Raw genomic sequence first — 16,255 nt, forward strand, 5'->3', positions numbered from 1 at the left:
CACAGGAGCAGAACATACACTAGTAACCAAATAAACAAGGTCTCTTCCTTACTGAATTTATATTATGCTTGTGGGGGGTAAGGGCATGCAGGGGGCTGGAATATTTGTAATAAGCAATTATGCTACAAGGTAATAATGCATAAAAGAACACATGGAATTACTGGAACACCTAGGAGGACACTAAAGTCAAAGCATTCTGAAAAAAGTGAGATCAAAGCTGAGGCCTAAAGGATAAACAGGAGTTGGATAAAAAGATGGTGAAAAAGTACCCTCGGATATAGAGGTAAGAAGCAGTAGCATGGCAAATTAGACGAACTGAAAATAGCACAGGTTGGCTGGAACCCAGAGCATGGGAGAGGGGGCAGAGGCTGAAAGAAAGGGTGGGAAAGTCTGGCAGGGGGCAGACCGTATAGGGCTTGTAAGCCATGGACGGAGTTAAGGAGAGCTACTAAAGAGTTTTAACCAGTGGAGTGACAGGATCAGACTTGCCTTTTTATAAAAATCGCTCCAGTTACAGTGTGGAGAATGGATTAGGGAAGGGCAAGGCTGAAGGCTTAAGGAGCAATTCAGGCAAGAGATAATGGTGGCCTGAAGGAAGGCAGTGGCGGGGGAGATGGAGAGAACTGGACAGATTTGAGATTCTGAGAAGACTGCAGCACTGACAGGAAATGGGAGGTGAGGGAAAGAGACGAGTTAAAGAGGGTGCCCAGATTCTCAGCTAGAGCATTGCCTGAGCTAGAAAACAGAAGTATGTTTAGGGAGGATGCAGGGGGCAGTTGAATGAGTTTGACTGTGAATTTACTGTATGATCATGAGATAGCCAAGAGGTTATGCTGCTAAGAGCTCTAAGTTAAGACTGTGATGGAATATGCATATTTGAGAGTTAATGGCATAAAGACACTAATTTAACCTGCAGAAATGGATGTGATCAATTTGGGGGAGAACAATTACAGAGTGAGGAAAAGAGTAGCTCTAAGACAGACTCCTGAGGAACTCCACTGTAAAGGACACAAAAGAGACTGAGAAGGGACAGCCAGAGAGGTAAAAGGAAGATCAGAAATCCTTGGGAGAAAAATCAAGCAATGAGGTTATTTCAAGAAAGAGTGTTCCACAGTGTGTTTCTTAAATGTGTGTAGACTGACTGAAGCTCTCCTTCAGTAAAAGTAAATATCAGCAATTCTTCCTTCTATCTTCAATTCAGCTTCCAGTTTCTTTTTGTGGTGATGAAAATATGTGCAATGATTATTCTCCACTCCCCCCAGATGAGGTCCTCCTGATTTTCTTATTTCTAACATTGTCTCACTGAGACATGAGTCTCACCTCCAATTCTGTCACCACAGTAAATAATGACCAAACTCTGCCAATTTCATCTTTGTAATTGTTTTCACATCTTTTCTTCCCTTTCCATTCCCACTGTCACCGCCCTAATCCAGGTTCTAAGTGCCATACAACTGGACAATTATAGTCTACTGGTCTCCCACTATTCCATCTTTCACCTCCTCTCTAGAGCAATGCTTTTCACATAGAATAACCATATTAATTATTTAAAATATTAACTTTAATTGCTTTATTCCACTGCTGAAAATTCCCCAGTTATTTCCCATTATAATTGTTTGTTCAAAATTTCATTCATTTAGCAAATATTTATGTAGGGCAGTACTTCTCAAACTACCTATGCCAAGGTCCTGTTTTTTTTTCTTTTTCTTTTAAGTTTTCAATCCATTGCAGACCAATATTGTAAAATGCAATAAAAAACATTGTGGTAATGTTAAATTACTAAAAAAAAGTTTCTAAATTCTTGTTTTCAATCTTGATATTTATCTTATCATGGACTGGTAACAACAGTTCATGGTCCAGCAGTGATCTGTAGACCATATTCCAAACAGCCCCAGTGTTGATAATACATGGATAAAAAGACATTACAGTTCTGCCTTCAACGCATGTGCTCAATGCAGGGCAATTCTGCCATTCAGGGGAGACATTTTTGATTGTCACACAGGAGGAAGGAGGGAACTACTGGCTTTGAGTGGATAGAGCCCAGAGATGCTGCTAAACATCCTATAATGAACAGGATATACCCCCTCCAACAAAGAATTATCCAGCCTAAAATGTCAAAAACGTCAAGGTTGAGAAACTCTGCTTTACAAGTGTAATGAAAATGAATAATTAGAAGACATTAAGAACAGAGCTATACACCCGAGAACTTGCAGTGTGTTTCACTGGCATAGTTTCACCCGTTGTTGGAGCCCATCGGGCTGGCCAGCCCCCCGCCTCTCCACCAGTGTGTCACGCATTCCTTCCGCATCTACCTACTTGAAAGCATCCCTCTGTGATGAGGACCGGGCGGTGGTCCACAGAGACCAGTGCCAAGAGGGAAAACCGTGTGGCTGACAGGGTCTTGGTGCTCTGGCCGGGTGTCAGGCCTGAGCCTCTGAGGTGGGAGAGCCGAGTTCAGGACACTGGACCACTACAGACCTCCCGGCCCCACGTAATATCAATCAGCAAGAGCTCTCCCAGAGATCTCCATTTCAACTCTAAGACCCAGCTCCACTCAACGACCAGCAAGCTCCAGTGCTGGACACCCCATGCCAAACCATTAGCAGGACAGGAACACAACCCCACCCATTAGCAGAGAGGCTGCCTAAAATCATAATAAGTTCACAGACACCCCAAAATACACCACCGGACACGGTCCTGCCCACCAAAGACAAGATCCAGCCTCACCCACCAGAACGTAGGCATCAGTCCCCTCCACCAGGAAGCCTACACAACCCACTGAACCAACCTTACCCGCTGGGGGCAGACACCAAAAACAACAGGAACTACGAATCTGCAGCCTGCGAAACGGAGACCCCAAACACAGTAAGTTAAGCAAAATGAGAAGACAGAGAAATACACAGCAGGTGAAGGAGCCAGGTAAAAACCCACCAGACCAAACAAATAAAGAGGAAACAGGCAGTCTACCTGAAAAAGAATTCAGAGTAATGATAGTAAAGATGATCCAAAATCTTGGAAATAGGATGGAGAAAATACAAGAAACGTTTAACAAGGACCTAGAAGAACTAAAGAGCAAACAAACAATGATGAACAACACAATAAATGAAATTAAAAATTCTCTAGAAGGAATCAATAGCAGAATAACTGAGGCAGAAGAACGGATAAGTGACCAGGAAGATAAAATAGTGGAAATTACTACCACAGAGCAGAATAAAGATAAAAGAATGAAAAGAATTGAGGACAGTCTCAGAGACCTCTGGGACAACATTAAACGCACCAACATTCGAATTATAGGGGTCCCAGAAGAAGAAGAGAAAAAGAAAGGGACTGAGAAAATATTTGAAGAGATTATAGTTGAAAACTTCCCTAATATGGGAAAGAAAATAGTCAATCAAGTCCAGGAAGCACAGAGAGTTCCATACAGGATAAATCCAAGGAGAAACACGCCAAGACACATATTACTCAAACCACCAAAACTTAAATACAAAGAAAAAATATTAAAAGCAGCAAGGGAAAAGCAACAATAACATACAAGGGAATCCCCACAAGGTTAACAGCTAATCTTTCAGCAGAAACTCTGCAAGCCAGAAGGGAGTGGCAGGACATATTTAAAGTGATGAAAGGCAAAAACCTACAACCAAGATTACTCTACCCAGCAAGGATCTCATTCAGATTCCATGGAGAAACTAAAACCTTTACAGACAAGCAAAAGCTAAGAGAATCCAGCACCACCAAACCAGCTTTACAACAAATGCTAAAGGAACTTCTCTAGACAGGAAACACAAGAGAAGGAAAAGACCTACAATAACAAATGCAAAACAATTAAGAAAATGGTAATAGGAACATACATATCAATAATTACCTTAAATGTAAACGGATTAAATGCTCCAACCAAAAGACAGAGACTGGCTGAATGGATACAAAAACAAGACCCGTATATATGCTGTCTACAAAAGACCCACTTCAGACCTATGGACACACGCAGACTGAAAGTGAGGGGACGGAAAAAGATATTCCATGCAAATGGAAATCAAAAGAAAGCTGGAGTAGCAATATTCATATAAGATAAAATAGACTTTAAAATAAAGAATGTTACAAGAGACAAGGAAGGACACTACATAATGATCAAGAGATCAATCCAAGAAGAAGATATAACAATTGTAAATATTTATGCACCCAAAATAGGAGCACCTCAATACATAAGGCAACTGCTAACAGCTATAAAAGAGGAGATCGACAGTAACACAATAACAGTGGGGGACTTTAACATCTCACTTATACCAATGGACAGATCATCCAGACAGAAAATGAATAAGGACACACAAGCTTTAAATGACACAACAGAGCAGATAGATTTAATTGATATTTATAGGACATTCCACCCAAAAGTGGCGGAATACACTTTCTTCTCAAGTGCACATGGAACATTCTCCAGGACAGATCACATCTTGGGTCACAAATCAAGCCTCAGTCAATTTAAGAAAACTGAAATCATATCAGGCTTCTCAACGCTATGAGATTAGAAATCAATTACAGGGTAAAAGAACAAAAAAAACACAAACACATGGAGGCTAAACAATACGTTACTAAATAACCAAGAGATCACTGAAGAAATCAAAGAGGAAATCAGAAAATACCTAGAGGGCTTCCGTGGTGGCGCAGTGGTTGAGAATCTGCCTGCCAATGCAGGGGACACAGGTTCGAGCCCTGGTCTGGGAAGATCCCACATGCCGCGGAGCAACTAGGCCCGTGAGCCACAACTACTGAGCCTGCGCGTCTGGAGCCCCGCAACAAGAGAGGCGCGACAGTGAGAGGCCTGCGCACCGCGATGAAGAGTGGCCCCCGCTCGCCGCAACTGGAGAAAGCCCTCGCACAGAAACGAAGACCCAACACAGCCAAAAATAAATAAATTAATTAATTAATTTAAAAAAAATAGTAGTAATTAAAAAAAAAAAATACCTGGAGACAAATTACAATGAAAACACAACGATCCAAAACCTATGGGATGCAGCAAAAGCAGTTCTAAGAGGGAAGTTTATAGCTATACAAGCCTACCTCAAGAAACAAGAAAAATCTCAAATAAACAACCTAACCTTACACCTAAAGGAACTAGAGAAAGAACAAACAAAACCCAAAGTTAGCAGAAGGAAAGAAATCATAAAGATCAGAGGAGAAATAAATGAAATAGAAACAAAGAAAACAATAGCAAAGATCAATAAAACTAAAAGCTGGTTCTTTGATAGACAAACAAAACTGATAAACAATTCGCCAGACTCATCAAGAAAAAGAGGGAGAGGACTCAAATCAATAAAATTAGAAATGAAAAAGGAGAAGTTACAACAGACACCGCAGAAATACAAAGCATCCTAAGAGATTACTACAAGCACCTCTATGCCAATAAAATGGACAACCTGGAAGAAATGGACAAATTCTTAGAAAGGTACAACCTTCCAAGACTGAACCAGGAAGAAATAGAAAATATGAACAGACCAATCACAAGTAATGAAATTGAAACTGTGATTAAAAATCTTCCAACAAACAAAAGTCCAGGACCACATGGCTTCACAGGTGAATTCTAGCAAACATTTAGAGAAGAGCTAACACCCATCCTTCTCAAACTCTTCCAAAACACTGCAGAGGAAGGAACACTCCCAAACTCATTCTACGAGGCCACCATCACCCTGATACCAAAACCAGACAAAGATACTACAAAAAAAGAAAATTACAGACCAATATCACTGATGAATATAGATGCAAAAATCCTCAACAAAATACTAGCAAACAGAATCCAACAACACATTAAAAGGATCATACACCATGATCAAGTGGGATTTATCCCAGGGATGCAAGGAATCTTCAATATACACAAACCAATCAATGTGATACACCATAGTAACAAATTCAAGGATAAAAACCATATGATCATCTCAATATACAGAAAAAGCTTTTGACAAAATTCAACACCCATTTATGATAAAAACTCTCCAGAAAGTAGGCATAGAGGGAACCTACCTCAACATAATAAAGGCCATATACGACAAACCCACAGCAAACCTCGTTCTCAATGGTGAAAAACTGAAGGCATTTCCTCTAAGATCAGGAATAAGACAAGGATGTCCACTATCGCCAGTATTATTCAACATAGTTTAGGAAGTCTTAGTGACAGCAATCAGAGAAGAAAAAGAAATAAAAGGAATACAAATTGGAAAAGAAGAAGTAAAACTGTCACTGTATGCAGATGACATGATACTATACACAGAGAATCCTAAAGATGCCACCAGAAAACTACTAGAGCTAATCAATGAATTTGGTAAAGTTGCAGGATACATATTAACGCACAGAAATCTCTTGTATTCCTATACACTAACAACAAAAGGTCAGAAAGAGAAATTAAGGAAACAATCCCAGTCACCATTGCAACAAAAAGAATAAAATACCCTGGAATAAACCTACCTAAGGAGGTAAGACCTGTACTCAGAAAACTACAAGACACTGAAGAAAGAAATCAAAGATGACACAAACAGATGGAGAGATATACCATGTTCTTGGACTGGAAGAATCAATATTGTGAAATGACTCTACTACCCAAAGCAATCTACAGATTCAGTGCAATCGCTATCAAGTTACCAGTGGCATTTTTTACAGAACTAGAACAGAAAATCTTAAAATTTGTATGGAGACACAAAAGACCCCGAAGAGCCAAAGCAGTCTTGAGGGAAAAAAACGGAGCTGGAGGAATCAGACTCCCTGACTTCAGACTATACTACAAAGCTACAGTAATCAAGACAATATGGTACTGGCACAAAAACAGAAATACAGATCAATGGAACAGGATAGAAAGCCCAGAGATAAACCCACACACCTATGGTCAACTAATCTATGACAAAGGAGGCAAGGATATACAATGGAGAAAAGACAGTCTCTTCAATAAGTGGTGCTGGGAAAACTGGACAGCTACACGTAAAAGAATGAAATTAGAACACTCCCTAACACCATACACAAAAATAAACTCAAAATGGATTAGACACCTAAATGTAAGACTGGACACTATAAAACTCTTAGAGGAAAACATAGGAAGAACACTCTTTGACATAAATCACAGCAAGATCTTTTTTGATCCACCTCCTAGAGTAATGGAAATAAAAACAAAAACAAACAAATGGGACCTAATGAAACTTAAAAGCTTTTGCACAGCAAAGGAAACCAAAAACAAGACAAAAAGACAACCCTCAGAATGGGAGAAAATATTTGCAAAGGAATCAACGGACAAAGGATTAATCTCCAAAATATATAAACAGCTCATGCAGCTCAACATTAAAAAAACAAACAACCCAATCCAAAAATGGGCAGAAGACCTAAATAGACATTTCTCCAAAGAAGACATACAGATGGCCAAGAAGCACATGAAAAGCTGCTCAACATCACTAATTATTAGAGAAATGCAAATCAAAACTACAATGAGGTATCACCTCACACCAGTTAGAATGGGCATCATCAGAAAATCTACAAACAAATGCTGGAGAGGGTGTGGAGAAAACGGAACCCTCTTGCACTGTTGGTGGGAATGTCAACTGATACAGCCACTGTGGAGACCAGTACAGAGATTCCTTAAAAAACTAAAAATAGAACTACCATATGACCCAGCAATCCCACTACTGGGCATATACCCAGAGAAAACCATAATTCAAAAAGACACATGCACCCCAATGTTCATTGCAGCACTTCTTACAATAGCCAGGTCATGGAAGCAACCTAAATGCCCATCGACAGACGAATGGATAAAGAAGATGTGGTACATATATACAATGGAATATTACTCAGCCATAAAAAGGAACGAAATTGGGTCATGTGTAGAGACGTGGATGGATCTAGAGACTGTCATACAGAGTGAAGTAAGTCAGAAAGAGAAAAACAAATATTGTATATTAACGCATATATCTGGAACCTAGAAAAATGGTCCAGATCAACTGGTTTGCAGGGCAGAAATAGAGACACAGATGTTGAGAAGAAACATATGGACACCAAGGGGGGAAAGCGGGGGGTGGGGGTGGTGGTGGTGGGATGAATTGGGAGATTGGGATTGACATGTATACAGTGATGTGTATAAAATAGGTAACTAATAAGAAACTGCTGTATAAAAAATAAATAAAATTAAAAAAAAAAAGGAATATCAATTGAGACAGTTTGTCCACTCAAATTTTAAAACCCAAACAGATAAAGAGATCTTTATGCTTTCAGTCAATACCCTCACTGCCTTGACAGAAATCTGAGATTTTACAAAATACCTCTACTCTTAAAAAGAAAAAAGGGAAGAAGGAGGGGGGGGGGAAGGGGGAGAAGCAGGAGGGGGATAAAGAAGAGGAGGAGAAGGAGATGAAAAGGAGGATGACAAAGAGGAAGGAGGAGGAGGTAGTTTAACTCTTTAGCAGAGGAAGAGAGGCCAGAGAAGTTTAAACAGTTGTCTGATATCTAAATGCAAAGGTCAGATTTCTGTAGTTATTAACTATCTCTATATATACTCAATATGTAGAATTCTACCAAATCACTAAAGTACTGGATAATTTCTGAATTTGAAGGCTGTCATTTATAAGTGCATATAGGAAATGGTAGGGGGTGAGGTCAGACCTATAGATCTTCAGTGTTTTAATAATTCCTCCCTTCCTTTTCACCCCCAAACCTATTTTGTCTAAGTTCTCACAACCTTTACATACATGGAAAGCTTTGTAAATTTCCTTGAGAATTAATTCAGGAAGAAAGGCAAACGTGGAACATATGTACTGATCATAGGATATTCTCTGACATAAAATTCAAGGCTTTATTGACTACTTGATTCTTAGATCTCTTCAATATCCGGACAGGCAGTTCAGAATACAGACCCTGGAACCAGACATCCTGATTTCCAAACCCAGTTCTGCCAATTACTAGTTGTACAAACTTAGTGAGTCATTTCCTTTTCCTCTTTTTCTCCTGGTTCCTGGACCAGGAGAACCAAGTTCTAGTCCTAGTTCTGCCTGTGACTTGCTTAGTGACCTTGGGCCACAGTTTCTGCATCTGTAAAGAGAAGGAGCCAGGGGACTGCACTAGATCGTGGTTCTCAACCAAGGGTGATTTTGCCCCCAGGGGATGTTTGACAATGTCTGGAGATACTTCTGGTTGTCACCACTAGAGATGAGATGGGGAGTGTTACTTGGCATCTAGGGGGTAGAGGCCAGTGATGCTGCTAAACGTCCTACAGTGCAAAGGACAGCCAGCACCCCATGACAATTATCCGGCTCAAAATGTCAGTGGCGTCACAGTTGCAAAGCTCTTGGCTCCAGCTCCCTCAAAGACCACCTCAGAGGTCCCCAAGAAGTGGGGCTGAGAAAGCCCATTTTAACGGTTTTATGTTATGGGCTTTCATGAGAAAGGAACAATGCAAGAGTTAACAGCATGGGACTTCCCTGGCGGTCCAGTGGCTAAGACTCTGCGCTCCCAATGCAGGGGGCCCAGGTTTGACCCCTGGTCAGGGAACTAGATCCCACATGCCGCATCTAAAGATCCCTCCTGCCGAAAAGAAGATCCCACATGCCGCAACTAAGACCCGGTGCAGCCAAATAAATAAATAGGAAAAAAAAAGAGTTAACGGCATGGACTCTGAGGCTAGACTGCCTGAGTTCAAATGTGACTCCACCACTTACTAGCTATATGTCTTGGACCAATTACTCAACCTTTCTGACACTCAGTTTCCTTCTCCATAAAATGGGGACAATATAGTATCTACCTCATAAGATTGTTGTGAGGATTAAATAAGTTAATATATGTAAAGCATTTAGAAGGGTGCTGGCCCTATATAGGTATTAGCTAACATCATCATCACCACCTAAATATGGGAATAAAATGGAAAAAAACACCAACCATTTCACTTTAGGAGTCACATGAGTTAGGTTCCTCAGTGGAAAGGTTTTGAAGACTGAACAAATTCAAGCACAGTTCCTCACACGTCAGAAACTCTGCTCTCCCTCCTTCCCTCCTCCCACTCTTTCCTCTCTAATGCTTCCGCAGCCACTTAAGCACTCAGATGCAAATGTTCTCACAGTTTGGAGGGAATACAAACTACTTGTACCCATTCTATAATGCAAAAAGTAATTGGAGGAGGTAGTTTGTTACACATCAAGAAATTGTTTTTATCTTTTAGTAGAAAAGGACAGGCACCTCTGCCTATGCTCGGTAAGGGGCTGCAATTAAAGCCCTGGGGATCCAGGCCTCACCCTCTTCTCCTCCATTGAAACTTCATGAAAGGAGTGGGTCATATCTGTCCCCCTGCTCCTTTGCTGTGCTGTCAGGGGAGCCGCCACAAGACAGAAACAGCCTGTGATAGTACCTTTTTGTTTGTTTTTTAATTACACAAGTAGAAATATAATATCCCAGTTAAATATTCAGAGAAGAGGTACACAGAGTGAAAGAACAAGAATCTCCCTCTATTTCCATCTTAAATTCCCTTTCACAGAAGTAAACAATTTTTTTCAATTTAATGTGAGTCCATATGGACTTCTGTAATGCATTTACTTCAGTTTTTTTAAATTACTAAAACATATCTATACATTTAGAGCTATACCATTTTAAGATTCGCTTCACTCTATCCCACAATGAGGATGGGAGGATGCAGCATAGTTTATTTAATCATTTCCTTAGTGGTGGACATTTAGGTAAAAACTTAGACTTCAACTTCATAGTGACCCGATTATTGATTTATAAGTAACTCAACTGTAGTTGCCAGCAAATCTAATCCATTGGTGATTCTATAGACAGCTCTGCCTCCCCAAAAGAAAGAAATCACTCTAAAAGTCTGTTTATAAATAAAAAAATGCCAACTGAATTTACATATAATTTGACTCTAAGATATAAGCACAACTACATTATTTCTATTCAAATGTAAGTAAATTTAACCTGAAAAATTAAAACCAATGGAAAAATTAATTCAAGGTTAAATTTTTCAGTTTATTAAAAGGCACCCATAGTATTTTTAGGGTGTCTGCTTTATCTCTATATCCTGCTCTAGAGATTCTGGAAATCACATGATCATAAGGCCATTTTCTTCTTCTAATTAAAAAAAAAAACAAAAACATAAATTCCCCAACCTGAGTTAGAATTAGTAAATTATTAAATTATTACATTCTTCATATTCAAGTATCATCTGTAAGTACTCTGTGGAAAAGCAGAAAGGGTAAGTTTTGCGTCTCTAACTAGTGAGCAATTGCTTTCTTTTCCTTTCTTAATAAATTACAGGCAGACTTGAACAAATGTCAGGTTGGCATTCAAAACCTAAAATATAGCTGAAAAGCAAGTTATGACTAATACAAGGAAAAAAGATGAATGTCAGAAAGCTTCATTTTTTTTTTTTTTTTTCAAATTTCAGATAAGCTCTTTAGCCTTAGGGTTCCTTTTACAGAGCCCTGGAGTTCCGTAAGATGTCTTAACCACCATGTAAATTGCAATCTCTCCTCATGAGTTGGGGGTGTGAAAATGCATTTTAAGAGTGTCAGTGTTTATGTTAATCTTAGCAAGAACTCCCTCTCTCCCAAATATGGCATGTACAAAACCTTAGTGCCCCTTCTTCCACTGTATTTTATTTGCACTGTTCTTAGCATGTGAAAGATGTCTGCATGTGACCGAAAGGCTCCTTATCTTCTCTGAAGCTCTATTTCGCAGAGTAACTGCAGTTTCACTTGTGATATCAGAAATGAGTTGCTCTCCTCTAGAATTTCAAAAGAAACCTTAAAAATACAGATTGAAAATGGACTTAGAGAGGGAGGCACAAAAAGGGGGACCAAAAAGAACAGTGTCAGTTTCAAAGAAAGGGCATACAAAACTCTAACCAGTGGCTTTCCTCCCCACTGGGCAGCCTGCATATCTACAAGGTACAGGTCCACCCAAAGACAGGACAAGGCTTGAGGCCTTTAAGTCTCTACACTCTTTTCCTTTCAGCTCTAATATAGATAACTTCTGCAAAAGCCCCTTTCCTTGGATACATGTGAACCTAGTCCTAAAATTATATTACAATTCTTTAATTCTTTAGTAATTATTTCACTGTTCTTTGAAAAAAAATTGTTATTGTTGTTTTTGCTCTGACATTTACAGTTTAGAGGTAACTGCCAGGGATGCCAAAAAATGAAGTTTCTTTGTGGAAACTATCTTTTCCAACAAAAGAGCTACAATGAGAACTGAGGTAATCAATTATTTATCCAGAGCACTCTGCACAAAACTGCACACAAGGGAATAAGCGTGGTGAATGTCTGAACAGGAGTGCATGCATATGCCATAGACACCTGGGTGCACTCAAGGACTGCTGAGTTTATTCACCCATACTTCCAGATGCTGGTTTTTGATGCCCACATTTCTATCCTGGGACCCAAAAGGTACTTCTATATTATCCCACAAAGGATTTAAGGTCTTTCCTAACTTAACGGCTATCATTGTAGGCGTTGGAGGATATCCTAACTAAATTGCTGAGGGTATCCGCTAAGTGCAAGGTTTAGGTCTAGTTTTCCCTGCTAATGCTTTCATGTGCTTTCAAGGAAGAGCTGCCCCATGTGGGTTTGGGTGAGTCCAACTGCTCCAGACAAAGAAAAAGTTAGTTACACTGATTAAATAGTTACACTGATTAAAACAAGAACAACAAAAGTCTTAACTGATAACCCCCCAAAGTAATCCCTTTTCATACTTCTACATATGACCTTTCTTCCATTCTCTATAGGGCTGGCTGTATGTGACTTCTTCTTTTCCCTTTTAAGGCCTTCCTTGACTTCAATTCTATAAAAATGTTACAACAAAAACAGGAAGTACTTGAATGTATTTCAAGAGAGAAACCAACATTTTGGAAACTCTAGGACACTTATTTCATGTGTATTACCTCATCTGATCCCTATTTTTTCTGCATAAATGTGTGCCTCTGGTTAGTCCTTTAGTCTCTCTGTATCTCACTGGCAAAATTCTGTATTACTTAAGGTATATTTGCAGTTTTCAAAAGCAACATGAAGTTTTTCAAGCAAAAGGAAAGAACTATATTACTTACAATTATCAGTCTCATAAACACAATGACAGAAGATAATTCTAAATTTATCACTTTGTGAACTTGAAACTTTGATATATAGGCAAAAAGATTCATTTAGTTAAGATTCCTGTTTACAAAGCAGACATAACTCTAGACTCCATGGTAAAAACAATGATTTGGTCTCAAGCCAAAAGTAAAAATGTTCTCTGCTTAAACAAAATAAAATAGTCCCATAACCTACGTTAATTATTCTTTTCTAATCCCCTTTTTTTTTTCCATTTGAATTGATTTAACCAATCATATCCAGTGTCCAGTGAGATCCCACAACCATATAGGTTGGCTATTTAGTTAACAGAGAATGAGGAAAAAAATTAGCTAATTTTGTTCCCACCCGGCAGGGTAAAAGAACACAGGATATATATAAAAAAGGACACATGTAATGTCATTTTATTTATTTATTTTTAATTAATTAATTTATTTTTGGCTGCGTTGGGTCTTCGTTGCTGCGCACGGGCTTTCTCTATTTGCGGCGAGTGGGGGCTACTCTTCGTTGCGGTGCGTGGGCTTCTCATTGCGGTGGCTTCTCTTGATCCGGAGCACAGGCTCTAGGTGTGCGGGCTTCAGTAGTTCTGGCGCACAGGCTTAGTTGCTCCGTGGCATGTGGGATCTTCCCGGACCAGGGATCGAACCCGTGTCCCCTGCATTGGCAGGCGGATTCTTAACCACTGCGCCACCAGGGAAGTCCCTGTAATGTCATTTTAAATTAAATGTAGCAATCTGTACTTTTATATACCTTTATCAAAGCCCAATGAGAACTTTAAAATCACACTGTACTTAGAAGGCAATGAAATAGTCTATTATGTAATTCCCCCGAAATTCAAACGAAAAAAGAAGCCTCTATTGGAAAATAAGGAATGACACGTGCACAGCAAGAGAATTATTTTTCAGCCATTTTACCATAAAAAAAGTAGCATAAGGACACTGAGAATCTTCATTCAGAATAAAGAAAAAAAATGTCTTTCAGTTCAGCTCAAAAGCCAAGGTACCTTTAGACTTAATGTCTTTTAAATCAAATTGATAACACAAGCCTCTGGATAGCAAAAGGCCATAAAGAGAAAAAAATTTACTACATTAAAAAAAAAAAAAAAAGAACTCATTTATGCCTAACTAAATCAGTATAAAAGTATTAGAAAAGTAAATCCATAAAAAAAGGTTCTGGGGGGGCTTCCCTGGCGGCGCAGTGGTTGAGAATCTGCCTGCCAATGCGGGGGACACGGGTTCGAGCCTTGGTCTGGGAGGATCCCACATGCCGCGGAGCAACTAAGCCCGTGAGCCACAACTGCTGAGCCTGCGCATCTGGAGCCTGTGCTCCGCAACAAGAGAGGCCGCGATAGTGAGAGGCCCGCGCACCGCGATGAAGAGTGGCCCCCACCTGCCGCAACTAGAGAAAGCCCTCGCACAGAAACGAAGACCCAACACAGCCAAAAATAAATAAATAAATAAAAAATTAAAAAAAAAAAAAAGGTTCTGGGGATTTCCCTGGTGGTGCAGTGGTTGGGAGTCTGCCTGCCAGTGCAGGGGACACAGGTTCGAGCCCTGGTCCGGGAAGATCCCACATGCCGCAGAGCAGTTGAGCCCATGCGCCACAACTACTGAGCCTACGCTCTAGAGCCCGCGAGCCACAACTATGGAGCCCACGTGCCACAACTACTGAAGCCCGTGCACCTGGAGCCCGTGCTCCACAATAAGAGAAGCCAACGCAATAAGAAGCCCACGCACTGCAACTAGAGAAAGCTCAAGCGCAGCAACGAAGACCCGATGCAGCCATAAATAAATAAATAAATAAAATATAGTAATTCTTTGTTTGCCTAAAACAAGTTAATGGTTAATGTTGCAATTAAATAAAAGATTTATTTAAAAAAAAAAGGTTCTGGGTAGTAGTACTCACCAACAAAACTGAAATTCAAGGTCCTTGGTCAAAAAGCACATTAACAACAACAAAAAGCATACTGTATAATTCAACTAATTTCAGTATGGATTACAAAAACAGATTAAAGTTACTCAGAAATTCCAAATCTGTTTTGATTTAATTTCAAACTCTTCAACAGCTGGCAGAGTCAAAAACTGACTGAAATGAGTTTACTCCTTTACGTGTTATCTCCTCAACCTCAGACAGAGGCCCTAATGAGCAGGGTTTGGATAATGCACAAACAGGAAACTAGTATCTGAATAACTGAATCCTCAAAAGTTTCTAAACCGTGAGAAAATACTTATACTATAATTAAAAGATATAACTTATGGAAGCAGTATTTTTCCTACTGTTGGCTGAAGAGTATACATGCTCAAAGAAACAATCATTAGACTATTTCTATATGGGGCTCAGGCTTGAAAACTAGTAAAAATATTCCACAAGAATAACTTAGAACATTTGGAATCACCCTTTAATCTCTGCTTATACCCCAAGTATACTTAAACAATATTTCCATGTCTTTATTTAAAAGTTTTATGGATTTATTGTGCCTCAAAATACACATTACCAAGATAGTGAACTACCATATTTTTAACTATTTTCCAAATTAAAATTCTGTTTTTTTACGGACTTGGCCTTTGTATCTTTCAGACAGAAAAGTATGCTATTGCCATTTCAAGGTGTATAAAACTCAGGTGATGAGGGTCTCTGTCATTTTCTCTTAATCCAAATCCAAACTCGACCTTTAGCCAGTGAACAGGTGTGTGCTGTGCCTGTAATTTATCAGAGTGAGCGACCAGGCAGAAAAGCTACCAACAATAGGAGGTTGATAGAACCAAGCACTTAGTGCCTGGAAAGCAGTTCTTATCCCCACCATGATGAATATACTTTTATCTCCCAGTAGCAATTTAAAGATAAAGAATGATGGAGGTGAAGGGAGTAATATATTTGTATTCCTTCAGTTTTTTTGGATACTGTTTTTAATACTAATAGTCTGCCAGAAGCTGTTATGTTATAAATTCCTTTCTCAGATATTCTGTTGCTCACATTCCAATCCAACCTATGATATGGATATGAAAACAGTCATGACAGCATTTCCACCAGGGCAAATAAAGCCATTTCACACACACAGATAAAATAAATAAACCTTCAAGAAAAAAGTGATAAATGACTAGTGCATTTCTTTGTACACAACGTGGAAATTCCAACGTCTATCCTGCATCTGTCCTTTTGCACAAATTTAAAACATGTCAAGTATC

At 39.4% G+C, this 16,255-nt stretch overlaps 1 protein-coding gene across 1 annotated transcript in view; it reads right to left on the reverse strand.

Moving 5' to 3' along the window:
- The window catches only part of NSF (N-ethylmaleimide sensitive factor, vesicle fusing ATPase), a 158,593-nt gene that overhangs the window by 90,360 nt on the left and 51,978 nt on the right, over positions 1-16,255 (reverse strand). The gene's annotated exons all lie outside the window — the stretch shown is intronic.

Source organism: Eubalaena glacialis, chromosome 19 (genome assembly GCF_028564815.1).
Source record: "Eubalaena glacialis isolate mEubGla1 chromosome 19, mEubGla1.1.hap2.+ XY, whole genome shotgun sequence".
Classification (NCBI taxonomy): Eukaryota; Metazoa; Chordata; class Mammalia; order Artiodactyla; family Balaenidae; genus Eubalaena; species Eubalaena glacialis.